Source organism: Glycine soja, chromosome 17 (assembly GCF_004193775.1).
Source record: "Glycine soja cultivar W05 chromosome 17, ASM419377v2, whole genome shotgun sequence".
In the NCBI taxonomy this organism is placed as follows: Eukaryota; Viridiplantae; Streptophyta; class Magnoliopsida; order Fabales; family Fabaceae; genus Glycine; species Glycine soja.
The window spans coordinates 14900605-14921741 of NC_041018.1; the positions used below are offsets into that span (position 1 = coordinate 14900605).

Here is a 21137-nt window from a genome sequence, read left to right on the forward strand (position 1 = left end):
GTTAATAAGATCTTCATTAGGAAATATTTTTCCCAATGATGCAAACTATATGAGTAAATCTCTTCTGCATATCTTCTATGGTCTCATATTGAAACATTCTGAACAGTTCATATTCATATGTGAGAGTGTTTATTCTAGATCTCTTGACATCAGTTGTGCCTTTATAGGTTACTTGCAATGTATCCCACATTTCTTTTTCATTTTTACGATTTGAGACTCTAAAATATTCATCCATGCCTAATGCAGAAGTGATTATATTTTTGGCCTTTAAATTGTATTGAACCTTTCTTCTTTCATCATCATTCCATTCTTCTCTTGGTTTTTCTATAGTTGCATTTCCACTACCTTTGTAGGAATAAAGGGACCAACTTTAATGGCTTCCCATATATTTAAATCTATGGCTTCAATAAAGATCTGCATTCGGGTTTTTCAATAGTGATAACCCTCGCCATTGAACATAAGAGGCCTATTAATAGAATTTCCCTCAAGAAATGGAAAGTTGGATGAGGCCATATCTATTCTTGAAGTTTTTAAACTTTAAACAAGAACCTGCTCTGATACCACTTGTTGGACAAATGGCCTCAGTTATCTTAAGAAGGGGTGAATTAATTTTCACTAACAAACTTTTAATCCCTTATCAGAAATGGGGTAGATGATTCCAGCTTGTAAGAGCTTGGTCACCTCCTTTTTCATCACATCTAGAATGACAAGATTGAGTCGCCGCTGTGGCTGCCTCACTGGCTTAGCTCCATCCTCTAAAAGTATCCTATGCATGCAGGTAGATGGGCTAATACTAGGAATGTCTATTAAAGTCCATCCAATGACCTTCTTGTGCTTCTTGAGCACTAGCAACAACTTCTCCTCTTGCTCTGCATCAAGGGAGGCAGAGATGATCACTGGGAATTTTTCCTTGTCCTCCAAGTAAGCATATTTGAGGGTTGCTGGTAAGGGTTTCAACTCTGGTGTGGGTGGTGGCTGAACAGTGGGAGGAACCAGGGTAGGAGAAGAAGAAGGTTCCTCAGCTTGTACCTCATAAAGCAAGTCAGAAGTATATGTACTTCCTACAACATGGTTAGTGCATTCTGACTCTTAAAAATCAACATCAAGAGGTACAACACCCAGAAAATCAGAACCAAACTCAAATTCAAATTCACTCTCAGCATAAAAATCAGATACAGGATCAAATTCAAAATCAGATTCAGATTCAATGCATAAGGAATGACAAGTATACAGATCAGATAAAAATGGATGTTTCCTACCATGAAGAACATAATCAAAAGCAAACATATAATCATCAACAATCTGATCAATTATCTCAGCACAAAAAACAGAATGATCCTCATATGGATGTTTCATGGCATCAAGAATGTTAAAATGAACAACAATATCACCAAATTCCATAGATAATGTGCCAGCATAAACATCTATCTTGGTTCGGGCTGTTTTCATAAATGGCCTGCCTAAAATAATTGGAACTAAACCATGGGAAAATCCCTCTTCCATATTAAAAACATAAAAATCAACAGGAAAAATAAGTTCACCAACCCGAACCAGCACATCCTCTATGAAACCTGCGGAATAAGCAACACTTATATTTGCCAAATGAATCACCACATCTGTAGATTGCAAAGGTCCAAGAGATAAAGAATTGAAAATGGACAGAGGCATGACACTAACTGATGCTCCTAGGTCTAGCATGGCATTCTCAAATTTACTGTTCCCAATAATGCAAGGTATACAGAAAGTACCTGGGTCCTAACATTTCTCAAGAATGTGAGGAACAGATTTACCTATCAATGTTGACACGTTTCTGCCCATGCTAATCCTTTCATTGCCCTTGAGCTTCCTTTTGTGGGTGCACAACTCCTTTAGAAACTTGGCATATCTTGGAATTTGCTTGATGGCATCTAGCAGAGGTATGTTCACCTCTACTTTCCTGAAGGTCTCCAAGATCTCCTTTTCCGCTTCTTCCATTTTTTTGTTTGGAATTGCTCTAGGTGGGAATGGAAGAGAGATAGGAGGCTGTTGTAAGTCAAAATTACTAGAAGAAGGTCCACCTGCATGAAAATTTTTGTTAGGAAGCTTTCTCTTTTGTGCAACTATCTCATCCTCTTTTTCAGGTGTAGAAGGAAGCTTGACAGGTTCAGGTGCAGGTGCTGCTATTGGTGGAGGCACTTGAATTTGGTTGCCAGACCTCAAGGTGATGGCACTCACATTTTTTGGATTCTGCACAGTTTGTGAAGGCAATTTGTCAGAATTTTGGGACTGAGCTTGGTTCAACTAAGTAGCCATCTGCCCCATCTGATTTGTCAGACTCTGAATGGAGGCTCTTGTCTCTTGCTGAAATTGCATATTCTGGATGGTCATTTACCTCACTAACTTTTCTAAGGAAGGTTGAGGAGAAGCCTCAGTTGCTTGTTGTCTTTGTTGTGACTGCTGCTGTATTGGAGGAGGAACATATGGCTTGCTTGGACCAGCAGCAATCTGGAAAGGAGGGACAGGCTGTTGTTGTTGTGGAGGACTTGCCCATCTCAGATTTGGATGATTTCTCCAACCAGGATTGTATCTATTGCTTGAAAGGTCATAATTATTTTGCTGCTGTTGGTTTTGCTGCTGAAGAGGTCTATTATAAATGTTTGCAGCATAAGCTTCAGGTTGCTCATTGACTCTAGATTGCTGCAAAGAAGGATAGAGATCTGTATGGTGATCTGCAGAAGAACATAGACCACAGACTCTTGCAACATGCGTAGAGTTATGATTCATGGCAAGCTGAGTTACTAGGTTGACCAAGGCATCAAGTTTTCCTTCAAGCTTTTTATTTTTAGTAGATGAAGATGAATCCATGGCCACCTCATGGACTCCTCTAAGAACAATAACATCATTTCTTGCACTGAATTGTTGGGAGTTGGAAGCCATCTTCTCAATCAAATTCCTAGCCTCAGCAGGGGTCATATCACCAAGAGCTCCACCACTGGCAGCATCAATCATACTCCCCTCCTTGTTGCTAATTCCCTCATAGAAATATTGAAGAAGAAGTTGCTCAGAAATCTGGTGGTGAGGACAGCTTGCACACAATTTCTTGAATCTTTCCCAATACTCATACAAGCTTTCTCTACTAAGTTGCCTGATGCTTGAAATGTCTTTTCTGATGGCATTGGTCCTAGATGCAGGGAAGAATTTCTCCAAGAACACCCTCTTAAGCTTATCCCAACTGAAAATGGACCTCAGAGCAAGGTAGTATAGCCAATCTTTTGCCACTCCCTCTAGAGAATGAGGAAAAGCCTTTAGAAAGATATGATCTTCTTGGACATCAGGGGGCTTCATGGTGGAACAAACAATATGGAACTCCTTAAGATGCTTATGAGGATCTTCACCTGCAAGACCATGAAACTTGGGCAGCAAATGTATTAGTCCAGTCTTGAGAACATATGGAACACCCTCATCAGGATATTGAATGCACAAGCTTTCATAAGTGAAATCAGGTGCAACCATCTCCCTAAGAGTCCTCTCACGAGGTGGAGGTTGAGCCATATTCTCAGTATGAAAATTAGTAGTGGAATGCTCAAAATCAGAATATTCAGAATCACCCTCAACAGAATGCTCATAATGCACAGAATGACCAGGATGCACACTATGCCTAACTAATCAATGAAAGGTTCTATCTATTTCAGGATCAAAGGGTTGTAAATCAGCTGGATTGCCCTTAGTCATGCACTATATGTAGAAAATAATGTGTTTCTCAACAAGCACCTAACAAGGGGGTAAAACTATAGCTATACTCAAACGATATCAAAATGAACTAAGATTTTGTGAGGAACACCTTAAGATAGAACAAAGAATTTCAAACAAAAATTCAAAGTCTAACTATGAAAACTACCTATGCAAAGTTTTGAAAAATAGGACAACAATACTTGAAAAATAAAAAAAAACTTAGTAAACGGCTGATTTTTGGAGTTTGGGAGACCCTAACCAGCTAAAGCAGATTGTCATAGTATGGGAAAATTTTTTCTACCCCAAATGCATATATAATAATAGTCATTCTGATACCCGGAGCAAAAGTTATGGCCGTTTTAAGTTTTGCTAAAAACAAGTTCCCAAAATTTTTGTTTCTCTCAAATACTGCCACACCAAGTGCTCTTGGTATTTTTCACACAAAATATGGATCAAAAGAAGCTACTACACAAAAAATCAGCCAAAAATAACAACTCTAACTATCAAAACAAAAATCGCTAATTAAATTGCAAAATCAGTCGCTAGTTCAGTCGCTAATCACTATTCATAGCAAAACACAAAACTGAAACAGTCGCTAAAACAGGGAACACGACTGAAATTCAAAATAGAATGCTACACAAAACAAAACAACTAAACACTATTATGAACCTTTGGCCCACTGCTCCCCGGCAACGACGCCAAATTTGATTGAGGTCGTACCTGAATCAAATAAACATTAAAATGCAGTATCTAGAAAGTGATCCTAGGTCGTCTCCCAACGAGCAATGGTCAACCAAACGTTCATAACAGAAAGTAATAAAGCAGTAACGAATTGGGGGGGGGGGTTGTTTGTTTTTGTAAATTAAACAGCGAGCAAATATTAATTAGAAAATATCAGAATTAAAAACACGTTATTTTCCCTTGATTCACAAGCAAGTCTCTTATCATAGGTTACGAGAATTTATCCTTTATCAGTTTAACCATTTAATCCAACCCTAAATTAAATTACTAAGCAAAATTTAACATAAGGCAGTCATTATGTGATTAAGCAACACATACACCAATTAATCATGAACGAAATTGATCATTAAGCATGAACGTAAATTAAGCGCAGAGACAATTAATCAAGCACTAAGCATGCATGGATTAATAGCAACAAATACAGAGTAATTGGTGAAGAGGAAAAACTAATCAGAATTCAATAGTAATAATAAAACTTCAAAGAGAGTTGTGCTTGATCCTCAAGAGAAAACAACGTTGGAGACTTAGCCTTCCATTAATCAGTAGAAAACGAAATTGCAGATTGAAGCAGAAACAAAATTTTATTGCCACGTGAATAGTAAAAACTGGAATTGCAAAACCTAAAATTATTCTTTCTCCCCAAAACGAAAAGAAACCTCTAAACTAAAACCTTGGTCTGTTATATAGGTTCTCAACCCCAAAGCTTACAAATCTGTTTTAAGTCCAAGCCCATAAATAAAATAAAATCTGGGCAAGATAAGATAAGATTTGATAAAATAAAATCTAGATGAAATAAAATCTAGATAAGATAAGATAAGATTGGATGAAATAATATCTAGATGAGATAAAATCTGGATAAGACAAGATTTGATAAAATAAAATTGTCTGCTCTCTTCAAGTCCAAGCCCAATTCCGGATTCAAGCTCAATTGCTTATAATTGTCCTGAAATTAAATTAAAAACACAAAATTAGTCCAGTAGACCCAAATGATAAAACTGTATAATTAATTTGACAATTAAGGCTAATCAGTAATTAAAATGGTGACAAAAAAGGTTAATAAATAGGAGAAAATGATGACACATCAATCTTGCCTAAAAAGTTAGGTTTGTCATATGTCGCTTGTGTTTTTTCTTTAATGCTATCTGTAGCGAGGTTATTGACCCTTAGCAGTTGGATAATTTGGAGAATGAGGCTTCCATCATCCTTTGTGAATTAGAGATGTATTTTCCACCGACATTTTTCGACATCATGATTCACTTAATAATTCACCTTGTGCGGGAGATTCAGTTCTGTGGGCCGGTCTTTTACGTTGGGTGTATCCTGTTGAGCGGTACATGAAGGTGCTGAAAGGATATACAAAGAATCAATATCAACCAAAATCAAGCATTGTTGAACGATATGTTCCTAAAGAAGCTATTGAATTTTGTTCAGAGTATATTAATATCGCAACACTAATCGGGGTTCCTAAAAGTCGTCATGACTCTAGGATTAAAGGTAGGGGTACAGGAGGATTCAATGTTGTAAGCATGGGTCGCCAGCAGCTGTCACAAGCTCATCTATACGTATTGAACAACATAACAGAGGTCATCCCATACATAGATGTTCACAAAAAACATGTCACCGCTACTCATCCAAAAATGAACAAGATGAGGTTGTTGCAAGAGCACAATAGAACTTTCATCAGTTGGTTTAGAGAAACAATCTTGACAGATGATAGTGCTTCAAAGACATTATGATTGCTAGCTGTTGGTCCAAATCTAAATGTTCCAACTTGGAAGGGATATGATATCAATCACTATTCTTTCTACACAAAGTCACAAGATGCAAACAATAGTGTTCAGAATAGTGGGGTGAGTGTTGATAGTCATTCAGATCACTTCTATAGTGCTTCTGATAACAATCCAGTTCAAGCGTCCATGCCTTACTATGGAGTCTAGCTATATTTTTGTTGGGTAATTTTCCCCCCAATTTCTTCCAGTCATATGTTGTTTTATTAATAGTCCGGCATGATGATTTTAAAAATTTCAGGTGAGGTGGCATAACTCGCAGATGGTGGTGTTATATGCATGACTAGTTTAATATCACCATACAAAAAGGATACATATGCATGCAGACCAGTACTTCCAAAAGGAGATTTGATTGAGGTATTATTGTTATGTTGGTGATCCAAAATAACAAATGTTAAGCCATGCCTCAATAATTGGGTTATACTTTATATAAATTGGTTAAGGAATAATAATTCTATTTATTGATATGTAGTAACCCCGCGTGAACCAATAATTCAATCATTATCGACATTAACCGTAGAATTGGTTAATCAATAATTGAGTAACCATTAACCAATGTAAAAATGGTGTAAATCTGAAGGGAAAATTGGTTGTGTTTTGGATGGAGTATTTTATTTTATTTCATTTTCTAATTTGTTTTGGTTTTGTTTGGGTTCTCTGATGTTCTGTAGATAGATCATAAGCTTTCCATATAAACCAAATCTTTCATAGTTATGCAGTACTTGGCTATGAAAATTGTTACCAGTACTATCTATTTTAAGTTTGCTTTGGCACGAACAAACTACAAAGGCTTCTTGTTTAAGTAATGTTCATTTACTTGTGCAGGAGTTGATATTGTGTATAGTTTAAAGTCTTTGTAATCAACCATAAGCTAAATTTAAGAATTTCTTGCATTTTTGAAGCCATTGTCACCATTTTCAAAGCTCAAACCAGGTTTGAATTAACCTCTAAAATGTCATGTATTAAATTATTAATTAAACTTGTATTGTATTATGAGTACTTCTTCATTATGAAGGAGGTTCATTCAAAGTAGCACTATTATTATCACTTTTAAATGACTAAATTAAAAATTACAAATTAAATATATAATACATTTTTGAAATGCCAAATTAATAGTTTGGTGAAGTCATTGTAGCTGTAAGCCTATCAGTTCCTAACTACTAATTAGAAATAACAAGTTTAGTTAGAGGTAAACTATATAAACAAGTGTAATTATAGAAGCTAACATGGATAAGCACAAGCCATTAAGGATTCTAAGTTAATTCTTATTTTCTTTATGGATGTGGGTTCAATTTTGTATGATACCACTTAAATTTTGCTTGGTGTGAAACTCTTCTCAAGAAGATTACTTAATGATTAGAGACTAGTTAAATAACTACAAGTTGATCAAAAAAATGCTTTTGTAATTTTGGCCTCTACAATCATCTTTTGAGTAACTCTTTATTCTTATATGATAGTATTGAGTACATCTCACTGTTCTTCTATTTTTGACTTGAGACCAAATTTGTAACATTTTGCCCTTATAAAACCATATCAAAGCCATTCCAGTTATTTTTAAAATGATTTATTATTTGCTAGTAATCTTACTTATATTCTAGGCTCCTGTTGTTGATAGCTATGGCTACCTTTTAGTCTTACCTTTGATGATAATATCACCACTTTGCTAGTCAGGCCACATGTTTGTTTGCCATGAAACCTCAATAGCAGTACATACAATTTTAGATTTTTTTAAGTACATCGGAAGCTATTGCTGCATATGAGACACAATCGTCTAAGCCTATATGAAAGGAGTGCAAATTTAGCTCTATACAAAAATAGTCATAGAAACCTGTCAAACACCATTTGCATTGCATTTTATATGTATTGTTCATCTTTATAGCTAAGAGCATCACCATAAACATTTGTTTATTGTTGGCAATTTACTTTTCATTTCCAAAAGCTAAAAATAGGCTTGTATATAAGATTTTATGAGCTTCCCCTAAAAACTAATTGGGCAAGAGCCATGCTGAATTTGTGATTATTGTCAACCTCTAGGCTCTATATAGGCAACATTTCCCTTGTTTAACAACATTGAAGAAGAAGATTAAGGGGAACCACATCAAACAACCAAGATGGAGTGCAATGTATCACACATTTACATTACACCAAAGCCAAACAAACAATTCCAAAAACAAAACAAAAAAGAACAGCTACTATATACATTTTAGGACTTTTTAACAAATAATAACAGGCATATTACATATTATCTAACTTCATTTTTTAACACATGTTTTTATTATCGACTTAGACCTATATATGACAATATGAGTTGTTGTTAATTAAAACTTGGGTTGTCAACCAACTGCTAAAAGGACGAGTCTTTCAAGGATTGCATTGGTCATATCATATTTTAGTTGTTACTATGTTGATCTAAATGGGTTTGGATTTGGGGATGTGATGTTGCTGCTACATTATTACTATATTAAGGTAATCAAGTATCTTTGACTGCTGGATTAGGAAGACTCTGCTACCAAAGTCAGTTTCTATTTCATTGTGCAATGAATCATACCATGTGGGTTAGGTCTTAGTGTCATACTAATCCAGTGATGCCTTAGGAATCAAATAATAAGCTTCTATTTAAACATGTAAGAAATTGGAAGATTATTACCTATTGGCTTCTATTTAAGATGCTATGTGTTACCATTGACATTGACAACTTCCCATTTGGAATTGAATTAGTAGTTAGTGATAACTTCCCATTTTATATTGTATTAGTAGTCAATGTCATAAGCACAATGTCTCTTGTCTTGCTTTTGAATTTCATACAAGGAGTAACAAATTGTAGAGTGCCTCTACAATCATGCCCAACTTTGTGTCCTTCAGCAATTGAAGCAAAGGTGACACAATGGCAGGTCTAAGGGCCCTACCTTTATTTGCAAGGTTGATAGATAAGTTAAAAAGAGCTGTAACATCATGTTTGTTCCCTCTGTTATGAGTCATGCAAAAGAAGTTTGAGTTTGTTGTTCCTATAAGGGATGCGAGAATTGTTTTGAGACAGGGTTGTGATCACATCTCCCAAACAGGAAATAGACTTGTTAATAAATTGTGCTTCCTTTAAGTCTTTCCCCTGTAACTTCACACTCGTCAACTCGTTCACTTCTAGCTACTAAGTGCAAGCAGTTGTGAATGGAGCTCCCTAACAAATCTTTACCATTAACATGCACAATATTTAAGTTGAGACCCATTGAGCAGCCTTATCAGTGCCTAAAATAAACCTAACTACTTTATTTATTCAAATTCAATTAGCTGAACCAATGAAAAGCAAAATTTCACCTGTGGGAACAACTACTCCTATTGTTCATTGAAGTCGAACAAACAACACGGTTAACCTGACCTAGTTTCATGAGGGTCATAACATCAGTTGGAGACTTTAGCAAATGCAATCTAGCATGAGGAAGGTTGAACCCATCACCATTGCAGCTCCAGATTTCTAATTTGAGGTTATTTAAGGAGATAAATGATTTGCAAATATTAAGATCAACAGACTAGAAATAAAGCTTTCTCTTCCTAATCTCTTATTAGTAGTGTGAAAATGTTTGACCCTATCAAAAGAATATTTGTTGTTTGTTTTGTCCTCTGCAAGTAGGTCTCTAACTTGTTCATTGTAAATCTCAACCATTTGCACATAAATATGATAGCTTATGATGTCATTCCTTTCATTAGACATTTGAAACAAATCATGAAGTGCTAGACAATTGACTCCTATATCCTTTGATGTCACTCCTCCTAAAGGACCACTCTGCAACAAGAAAGAAATATTAGATGGAAACATCCTGGTTTTGAATTTGCAAATGTAATAGACAGTCATTCCTGTTTCTTGCATTCATCAACAGCCAAGATAATAGTGCAACACTTGATTTTTGTTCTTTTAGAATCAATTGAGATGTTATTAAGAATCTTACCATGGTGTAAGTCTTCCCCGATCTAGTTTGACCATAATCAAAATTTTTATAAATAGTACCCATCCATCATAGATCTAACTAATGGTTGAGTATCCTTATAAACCTCATGTGAGTAAAAATCAGTAAAATTCAACAAAGAGATGTAAAGAAAGAGAAAAAGGTAGTCAAAATGGTGCAAAAATTTCAATAAAATTAGTTTGTGGAACTCTACGTTGGTCAACTGTTGGACCAAAAACTCAATTAAACTGAAATACTTTCCTTCCATCTTTTAGTTTTTTTGTTGGATCTAAAATGAAAAGATAACCACGTTACCCAATGAAATCAACAACATTGTTGGATTCAAGCCGGAATAAGGGCCTGATTCTGCAGTAAACTCGAATATTACCTGAGTTTTGAATTTCAAAAGGATGACAAAATCAAATCATGGTCAAGAATACTCAAAAAGAAAATGACCCTTTAAATTAAACATACTCAAAACTAAAAGTACACCAACCTTTCAAATCTTGAACCATGTTGTATAGTTTCCTATTCTGTTATACTAGTGAAGTGCCAAAAACATAACAAAGCGTCTATGAAAAACACTATTCACTTTTCCAAATGTAAATGTTTTAACTTGTAATATTCCACTTGCAACCATTTTAAATGAAAGAAAAGCGCTGTTTGTAACTAACTATGAAAATCATTGTGTCTCGTGTGAGTGTGATTGGGAAAAGAAAAGCCAACCCAAATGCCTTCCTTAATCTTTATTTTCCACAAAAAGTAAAATTTTCAAGTCTTTTAAGCATAGTCAAAGTGAAAGTGCAGCAGGTCACTTCCTCGAACAAGATTCATAAATGGAAAAATCTTGTCAAATGTTAGAATGCCCATAATACAATGGATTAAAAAAATACGGAGACTTAGGTAGCTAGTTTTTCATTATAATCTGTCACTTTGGCTATGCAAGTTCTTAATTTTGCTTTGCCATTGTTACTCTTATTAGTAAACAGCAATGTCATGTGTCCATACACACTCACCAAACTGTCAAGCAATGTTAATCCAAAGCAAAAGATGAAAAAACACATAAAAGGGAATCATCGTTCGGATGACAACATGACCATATGTGTCGCGTACATCGACAGTGTTTCTAGCCAACTTGGCTTTTATGTATATACATCAAACTAAACTCTTGTTCTTGTTTTTATTAATTATTATTATTATCATAACAAAATAATAATAATAATAATTGTGTCTACGGGCTTTCATAACATTGTGATGATGATGCAACTGGCAGTCAAACATGCTTTTGATTAATTTCTTGTACACAACTTGACGGTCTATGAAGACCTTAATTAGGTGGTCAATTTTCTGACTTTCAGGTATTGCATGCAGTCCTTGGGCATGTCTTATTTCAATTCTCAACTTTTCCAGCTCAAGGTTATATTTTGCCTTATCAAATGAATAACCACAACCAAAGTTGCATTTGAGAGTTGTATCTAATTGCAATTTGCTGAAGCAATAGTGTGACTGGCTAGGTGACCATAGTATTTGTAACCCTATTATTTTAGGGAGCTATGCCACTTCATAAGCCAATAAGGTCATGTGACATTATCAATTGTCTGCACCAATTACATATTCATACCTTAGCCATTTAAAGTCCATTGTCTTTTCTGAGCAATGGCTACTGTCTTAATTTTTTCTTATTTCTCATGACACTGATTTTAACCACACCAAAGGTTAGTGGTGAAGTGAACCATCATATTCAAATCCCTTAAATCTTTATAAGGAGTTTGAATGAAACAGTAGCAGCAATGACACAAGAAAGCAAACATCCACCCTCCCAAACATGACCTTAAATAAATTAGGAACATCAATGTTGCCTTCTCGCAAGTGTCATTTACCCATTGGGCAGACAGTGGCAGAAAATATATCCTTGTGAGAAAAAATGATCCAAGGCGCTGATGCTAAACATGCGTGTCACTCACCATGTTATTACACTTTCACTAGTAGTAGTATCCCATCATCCATAAGGTGCAAAACAAGTTTATTAAACATAAGTTAGAGGTTCAATTTTTGTCATATTCAACATTTGAACACACACACACATACACACACACACACTTATAATTGCAACACCAAGCTTGTTTGCACGGGTTAAGAATACAAAAAGGGTAGAGAGAACAACAAATATCAAGTTTGTATGAGTTGTTATTGTTTGTGTATAACAAATTAATAGGAGTTGGTTCATTTCATTCTCTAACTCTCTACTTCAATCCTTAATCATCGAGTTTGTTGTGTTCATGGCATGTTTATATGCCATTGTTTCGCTTAAATGCTTGTTGTTTTTTTTTCCATTATATTTTTCTCACTTTTTACCATTGGGCTTATACACATAAATGCAAACATAAGTTGGTTTACCTTTTTTTCCTTTAATTATTCTTCAATCTCTAACAATTGGTTTTCATTGTAGGTATAAGTTTTTGACGCACACTTACTAACTTAAGTCTTGTTTTTCAAGCACTATACTTGAGTTGACAGTTGTCTATAATATATCACTGCCCTGACCGCACTTGTTGTTGTGGTTAGTCACCATCTTATGAGGTATGTATTTGATTGTCCCACACCTGTCATTATTACATGCTTGTTGATATATCACTGTTGTTTTACTTAACCAGTTATGTGCATTGTGAGTGAACCTTAGTTTCCCGTTTGAGATTCAATACAATGATTAATACGAACAATTTGCATTAATCATTGTATTGAATCTTGAATTGTCCGTTTGGACAGTTTGAGAAGACTCATTTTTTATAGTTGATTCCTACGTATTGGTTAATTGTCTTTTCTTAAATTTGACGAAATTTTAGTGTACTGCATTTCAATTTGTTCTCCAAGTCTATACGTGAATGTGGTGGATTATCAAATGCCTCCGCTTTCATGTCATGTACTTGGAGACCAATGTGAATTGTTGTCAAAATTTCGTCATATTTAACAAAAAAACAATTAACCTATACGCTCCAATCAATTATAAAAAAAAATGTCTTCCTGAATGGGATAGGGCCACACCTTGAATGAAAAAAGTGAGGTTTTCATGCATGTCAGATAACTTAAAGAAGTGTCACAGCAAATGGGAAACATGGATTGAAGTTGGATGAAAGCATCACGCATTACTGAAGAGTATGAGAATGGTGTTAAAGACTTCTTGCAATTTACTGAACATAATGCACCATCTTTGCGTGGAAAATTTTTCTGTCCATGTGTTAATTGTGAAAATGGGAGACACCAATCATTAAAAGACATAGGATCACATCTTATATGTCATGAGATCATTCCTAATTACACAAAATGGATATGGCAAAGGAAATTTCCAGACATGCCAACAATCTCTCACGCAAAACCAGTTAATGTTGACATAGGACATCATATAGAAGACATGATTTGCGATCTTGGGCAACACGATTTTGAACAAGCACATGCACCTTTGTATGACAAAATAGAAAATGATTCAAAGAAGGGCTCTGTATTTGGGGTGCACAGCTTTCACAAGGTTGTCAACGGTGTTAGCTTTGGTCAATTTGAAGGCACGATTTGGGTAGAGTGACAAGAGCTTCACTGAGTTGCTTATGTTCTTGAAAAAGATGTTTCCTAAAGATAACACATTGCCAAAGAATCACCATAAGGCAAAAAAGATTTTATGTCCAGTAGGAATGGAGTACCAAAAAATCCATGCATTCCCTAATGATTGCACATTGTACAAAAATCAATTTGCAGAAATGTGTAAGTGCCCCACATGTGGTGTATCACGGTACAAAGTCAAGGACGACAAAAACAGTGATGATGGACCCATAAACATTGAACGTCTAGCAAAGGTGTGCTGGTATCTTCCAATAATACCAAGGTTTAAGCGGTTGCTTGCTAATGGACAAGATGCAAAAAACCTTACATGGCATGTAGATGGCAGAAAAAGTGATGGATTGCTACGACATCTGACTGATTCTTCACAATGAAAGACAATCAATGTTTTGTATCCAGATTTTGGGGCCGAGGCAAGAAACCTAAGGCTTGCTCTTGCTTCCGATGGAATGAATCCCTTTGGTAACCTATGCAGTAACCACAGTTCATGGCCTGTTTTGTTGATGATTTACAACCTGCCTCCTTGGTTGTGCATCAAGCGAAAGTACATAATGCTTTGTATGATGATAGCGGGTCCAAGGCAGCCAGGGAATAATATTGATGTGTATCTAACTCCCTTGATTGAAGACTTGAGAAAACTGTGGGAAAATAGGGTTGATGTGTGGGATGGGTATCTACAGTAGACCTTCAGGTTGCGTGTAATGGTTTTCGGTACCATTAATGACTTTCCAACATATGGGAATTTGAGTAGGTATAGTGTCAAAGGACATCATACATGTTCAATCTGTGAGAAAAATACGAGCTTCATCCAACTGAAACATGGAAAGAAGACAATATATACCAGGCACCGAAGATTTCTCAAACCTTATCACCCGTATCGGTGATTGAAGAAAGCTTTTAATGGGAGTCAAGAAAATGAAAGTGCGCCGAAACCATTAGCTAGAAAAGAAGTTTATGATCGGGTCAACGACATCGTAACTATCTTTGGGAAGACCCAAAAGAAGCCATCATCTGAGCCAAACAAATGGAAGAAAAGGTCAATATTCTTTGATCTACCATACAGGTTTGATCTTGATGTTAGACATTGTATAAACGTGATGCATGAGGAGAAAAACGTCTACGATAGTTTAATTGGAACCCTTCTTAACATTAAAGGTAAGACAAAGGATGGTTTGAAGTGTCGTCAAGACCTGGTTGAAATGGGTATACAAGAGAAGTTGCATTCGATATCACACGATCGACGAACGTATCTACCACCAACATGTCATACAATGTCAACAACAAAGAATAGAAGTTTTTGTCAATGTCTGTGGAGTCTAAAAGTCCCACAAGGATACTCTTCAAATATTAAGAGTCTTGTATCCATCAATGATTTGAAATTGGTTGGCTTGAAATCTTATGATTGTCCTGTGTTATTGCAACAACTATTGCTTGTAGTCATTCGCGCCTGACAAAGTTAGGGTAGCCATAACTCGTTTGTGCTTTGTTTTTAATGCTATTTGTAACAAAGTTATTAACCCTCTATAATTGAATGATTTAGAGAATGAGGCTGCCATTGCCCTTTGTCAAATGGAGATGTATTTTCCTCCATTGTTTTTTGACATAATGGTTCACTTAATAGTTCATCTCGTGAGGGAGATCCGATTGTGTGGTCCTAATTTTTTATGGTGGATGTATCTAGTTGAACAGTACATGAAGGTTTTAAAGGGTTATACCAAGAATCAATACCACCCAGAAGCTTCCACTGTTGAAAGGTACATTCTTGAATAATGTATTTAGTTTTGCTCCCATTACATTGAAATAATTAAACCTGTTAGGGTTCCTGAAACTTGTCATGACCAGACATGGGGAAGTAAGGGTACACGAGGATACAATGTTGTCACAATGACTCGACAGAAGGTCTCACAAGAGCATCTATATGTATTAAACAAAACACCAAAGGCTTTTCCATACATAGAGACTCACAAAAAAAATGTCAGTGTTAGTCACCCAGAGATAAACATGATGAGGGTGTTGCAAAAACACAATAAAAATTTCATCAACTGGTTTAGAGAAACAATATTTGTTGATGACAGTGCTTCCAAAACATTAAGATTGTTAGTTGTTGGACCAAATCTCAATGTCCCTACTTGGAAGGGATATGATATCAACAATTATTCCTTCTACACCAAGTCACAAGATGATAAAAGTACCATGTAGAATAGTGGGGTAAGTGTTCATGCAGATTCTGATCACTTTTGTAGTGCATCAGACAACAATCCAATTCGAGTGTCCATGCCTTACTTTGGAGTCATTGATCAAATTTGGGAGCTTGATTACAGTGAATTTAAAGTGCATGTATTTAAGTATAAGTGGGTCAATGCGAATACCGATGTGCATCAAGATCAACTTTGATTTACTTTAGTTGACCTTAATAAGGTGGCTTACATGGACAAACCTTTCATTTTGGCAGAACAAGCCAGACAAGTCTTTTACATCGAAGATCCATGTGATTCAAGATTGTCAGTGGTTCTACAAGGAAGAGCAAGTGGTATTTGTCACGAAAATGATGATTCAACACTTGACATTTGTGAGAGGCCTGCTTTTTGCAAATGAATGCCTTCTATAAATGAAGACAATGACGTCGATGATGTACATGCAACCCGTACTGATCATCATGAAGGGTTATGGAAGAACATTCCATATGACTCAGAAGGTTGACTTTAAGAACTTTAGATAAGCCTAGATCAGCCGTTAACGTTGATCCTGCAACTGGGAGAGGATCAGGCCCACATAAAGAGAAGTTCCACAGCTATCTGTGGGTAGTAGCTCGAGAAAAGATTCCAATTGTACATAGCAATTGGATAAATGTACCGGAATCTCTAAAGAAGCTAGTGTGGGACGGCATCTAGGTAAGTCCACTTAATGGGGACGTGTATTTAATTTTCTGTTATGAACAACTAAAAATGTTAACATCCAAATTTCTTATGCAGGCTAAATTTTATATCCCAAAAACAGCAAATGCCAAGAAGAAGGTCATGTCAACAATGGCCACTAGATGAAGGCAATTTAAGTCTTAGTTGACCACCAAATTTGTGTATGCTAACAATGAGGGGCAAGATAAAGAGGATCCTTCTGTAAAATATGGTATAGATCCACAAACTTGGGAGGAATTTGCTACAACCCAAAAGACACCTAATTGGCAAGTTAGATGTGGACGTCTTTAACTATTATTTTCAATTTAATTATATGATTTCATTTAAATTAATTTGATGTAAATTATATATTATGCATGACAGGGAATTTGGAAAAGAGCACAAGAAATTCAAAAACATAACGACTATCCCCATTTATTGTCTCGTGGGGGATATGATTTGCTTGAAAAGAAGTTGTTAGATGAGAAAATAAAATAAAATAAAAAAGACAACAGGAGGCAATGTTGACTGAAAATATGCCACAGATTGACGACCTCCCATCTCCCATTGAAAGACATGTTAAGTGGAAGTTGGCCCGCACAAAGTGATATGGGCAGATGACATCTCAGGCAGCACAAGAAATATTTGATAAAATTATGAGTGCATCTTTCATATTTTAATTGACTAATTTGTTATTTAAAAAAAACATCGTCATTGTGAGTTTATGGTTGATATAGGACTCGTTAGAAGAACATATGACACAAGGATCCTTTGTTCCCCAAGTTCATGATGACATACTGAACACTGCCATTAGGCGATCGGAGCATGGAGGTCGTGTTCGTGTAGCGAGATCTGGTGTGACAATATCTCAATATTATGGAAGGGCATCACGTGGCTCAAACACCTCCTCCATATCCATTAGCCAACAACAATTGGCTGAGATAATTGGAAGCCTTAAGGAAGAGTGGAGGAGTGAGATTATAGTCAACCTTAAGGAAGAAATGAGAAATGAAATTGAAGAAGAAAACAAGCGGACTCTAGAGAAAATGAAACATGAGTTGAAGGAGGCCATCAAAATAGAGTTGTCTCAGAGGGGATCGGTGTACACACCCCCGATTGATGTGGATATGTAGGTATTAGGTGCACGTTCCAGCACAAAGGGTAGCAATGCTGAAAATGCTATCCACGCATCAGGGGAAGAACATGATGCTAATGTTATATCGACTATGGGGTTGTATGTGCAAGGTGATAATTATACACACTTGGTGGCCTAGGGAAACATATATGATGGGGGGTCTACCATACACAACGTCGCTTATCCAGATGATGTGGTAAGGGTCAGTGTTCTGAAAATTTATGACGGTGACGCTGAAGTCTCATTTCCGATGTCAGAAATTAAGTATATCAGGCAGACCCTTGACACATTCATTGCATGACCGACAAATCTTGTCAAACTTGTATCACATGAGGTAATTTTTATTATGTTTAACATGTATTAAGACAATCATAGATTGATATTTACTAACTTTACTTTAAATTTTCTTTTCATTCTTCATATAGGATTCACTTGTTACTCCTAAGAAAGTGGCTGGACATGTTCAAAGGTCGAATGATGTTGGTGCAGAGGATCCGTTGCGTTAATTGACTAGGACCATGTATGACATTTACGACAAGCCTGTTAAGTTGTTGTGGGATGGGATTAAATTTGGGATTCCAAATTCAGATGCATCATTATTCTTAGGGTACCCTCCTTACACTATGGAGCCCTAAATACAAGGCCCAAAAATAATGAAACCTTGTTCTAATATGTACAAAGATAAGTGGGCTCATACTTAGCCCATGAGCCCAAAATCTACTCTAAGGCTCATGAGAACCCTAGATTCTTCTCTTGCATCTCTGGCCTAATCTTCTTGGAGTCTTTTATCCAATGCCCTTGGGGGGTAGGATTGCATCATCATGGAATGGCTACAATGGCAACTATGATGGCTTCCACCTACAAGGCATATCTTGGTGTTGGTCTTGGGCCATTAGAGGTAGGGACTTCAGTTTTAAAAATGAGATACTGAAGAATATAGTGAAGGTGACACCTATCCAAAAAGAGAATAGTATACATAAAGGCCAAAACAAATCAATTGGTTGCAACATCAAATTCTTGTGATGTTTCTGTCTCTACTGATGACAATCTCCAAACTGCCTTCTCTGATGGCTACTATAAGAGCTGAAAAAATCAATTGGTTAGGATTTCATTTGAAAGCTATATCAACCAAATAGTTGCAATGCCCCATAACACGACAACTTCTGGCAGACAAGGAACTAGCAACGCTCTTTGCAACATGAGGTTTAGTAAGAGGCAGACACATAAGGGTATGCATGAATAACTTATTATGTTGCCTAATTTATTTGTCTTTCTTGGTTACCTATGCATATGAATCTAATGTTGAGTTTCATTAGGATTAGATAGGGTGCAACTTAAAAAGGATGCACTGTTTTTCTATTTGAGGTTCAAGTACTCTATTCTATGCTTCCTTTACTTTTTATTTTTCTTTTCATATTGACTACCTCATTTGCTTTCTTGTTGAGATAGGTTGGACAGATCTTTCAAAAATTTGAATGTGGTGATGAATCTCATGGAGGTCTTATCTGCAATGTTGTTCAATGTAGTATTCCAAATTTTTTAGAGGTAAACCAACGCCTTCTTTTACTTTATGACCCTACTACTTCATATTACGTGACTTTTCTTTTCATTGAATTATACTTAGTTGATTCTCTAATATATTATGTTCTCTTAGAATTCAGGGTGGAAAAACAATTTGTATTTTGTATCTCTGTTACTAGTGATATTTTCTTTTATGTAATTTAAAATTTCACTTGGTATTCCAAGAATATGCATTGCAAAAAGAATTATTTTTAATGATTTTACGTTGTTTGTTCAAATGCAATGCTCTCTTGCTAACACCTTGTCCAACCATAATTGGTTTGGGAAATGAAATTAAATGAAATAGTTAAGCTTGGGCTATGGTGCTCTCTCCATGGACCCAAAAATAATAATTCTTGACCTTCTTCTTATAGGAACAAGAAGGTGTTACACTGATATATAGTATCCACCAAATTTAATGTTGTATCTGTCTGTACTATCTACCTTCAGTTTCAAGAGGTAATCATTTTCACTTAAGCATCCTTCTACTATAGTTGAGGTGCAATATCTATCTAACCATATGCTGGGTTTTTTTAGGACCTAATGCATAATTTCTCTTTTCTTGTTAATAAAAAATGGTCAAAACACCAAAGGTTGGGGTGATCGTCCACATTTAAATTTATTTTTGGTATTCCTTATAAGTTGTAACATTTTTCCATGCTAGAAGTAGCCTAGCATAATGTATATTGAACTGACACTTAATACTTTTGCACTTTCTTAGATCGAGAAAAAAACCACATTTGCTATTGATATATGGGTTTGAATACAATTTTTTCTTCTTTATTTTCCATAATGTTGTTATAACATTAGATGAAACATCCAATTTATATCTGATAGATCACAGTCCAAGATATATATATTAGTGAAGAGTTGCGGGTTGTGATAGCTTCAGCAATACTATACCGAGATCTTTTATAAGTCTTCAGGTAATTCAACCTTCCTTTTTGTGGTTGTATTTTGGATGTTAATTTGAATGCGCTCTACTAACAACTTTTGATATGGGATACTATTGACACCACTAACTTATGTCATGAAGCCGTTTCTGCTCCAAAATTTTGTGACATACTTTCTGTCAATGATCTGCAATGGTTATGTATCAGGACAAGAACTTGTGCAGATCATCTATTTTTGTCATAATGGTTAGCTTACTTATTTCGTTTATATAGAGATAGGCACACTATTTATAAGTTGCATACAATTGTGCGGCTGATTCACCTGCAGATTTTGCAATTTCTCCGCACTTTCAAAGGTCAGATCCTTGTGAAGGATCCAAGAAGGTATATCATGGGCTACGTTGTTGAAATAGTTAGTGTGTTTTTTTTTCAAAGGTGTGCAATGATCTTTTTTAAATAGAAATAATCAGTTGGAGGACTATATTACCTTAGTTATTTGGATGATAATATGTTTTTGGGTCGTGCTGTTGGCGGGGGAGCGGTGTTTGTGTTTACAAGAGCCCAATCTCTCTACTGATGAGCACTGAGTTATTGTTAAAAATTGTACTATTTGCCAGCAATAACATTGAATCGGCCTTTGTTTATGGAAGTGGCCCCATGGAGAGAGCAAGAAATTGATTAGAGGCATATGGCACATAAGGAATTGATGCAATCCTACCCCCCCCCCCCCAAGGGTATTAGATAGAAGACTCCAAGAGAGTTAGGCTAGAGCAGCTAAAGAAGGCCCTAGGGTTCTCATGAACCTCAGGGTAGATTTCTAAGCCCATGGGCCAAGGTTGTGTCCACTCTTCTTTGTAAATATTAGAATA

General features: G+C 35.9%; 1 non-coding gene and 1 pseudogene across 1 annotated transcript; both read left to right on the plus strand.

Annotated features, from left to right (window-relative positions):
* Positions 1-3046: 3046 nt before the first annotated feature.
* On the plus strand, positions 3047-3153 carry LOC114394294. Its single transcript, XR_003662700.1, has one exon. It is a non-coding gene; the product is annotated as a small nucleolar RNA R71 (small nucleolar RNA).
* Positions 3154-18650: 15497 nt separating this feature from the next.
* LOC114391482 lies at positions 18651-20845 on the plus strand (annotated as a pseudogene).
* The last annotated feature ends 292 nt before the right edge of the window (positions 20846-21137 follow it).